This window comes from Propithecus coquereli, unplaced genomic scaffold, assembly GCF_000956105.1.
Source record: "Propithecus coquereli isolate 6110/MARCELLA unplaced genomic scaffold, Pcoq_1.0 Scaffold489, whole genome shotgun sequence".
NCBI lineage: Eukaryota > Metazoa > Chordata > Mammalia > Primates > Indriidae > Propithecus > Propithecus coquereli.
In genome coordinates this window covers 539740-540340 of record NW_012150718.1, presented here as the reverse complement: position 1 = coordinate 540340, position 601 = coordinate 539740, and positions in this window count along the sequence as shown.

Sequence of the window (601 nt, the reverse complement as noted above, 5' to 3'; positions counted from 1 at the left end):
GTCATGATATATTTCCCCTATGTCTTCTACTAGTAGTTTCACAGTTCCATGGTTTACATTTAAGTCTTTAATTCACTCTGAGTTGATTTTTGTAAATGGTGAGAGGTAGGGGTCCAGTTTTATTATTTTGTATATGGATATCCAGTTTTCCCAGCACCTTTTATTGAAGAGACTGTCCTTTCCCCAATGTGTGTTCTTGGCACCTTTACCTTTATCAAAAATTAGTTGGCTATAAAGTCTTGAATTTATTTCTGAGTTTTTTAAATGTGTTTCACTGGTCTATGCCTCTATCTTTATGCCAGTACCATGCTGTTCAGGTTACTATGGAATTGTAGTATCCTTTAAAGTCTGGTAGTGTGATGCCTCTAGCTTTGTCCTTTTTGATCAAGATTGCTTTGTATATTTAAGGTTTTTGTGCTTCTGTATGAATTTTAGAATTGTTCTTTATTTTTCTATGAAAGATGTAATTGGTATTTTGATAGAGATTGTATTGAATCTGTAGACACCTTTGGGTAGTACAGTCATTTTAACAATATTAATGTTTATAATCCATGAACATGAGCTATCTTTCCATTTATTAGTATCCTTTTCAATTTCTTTC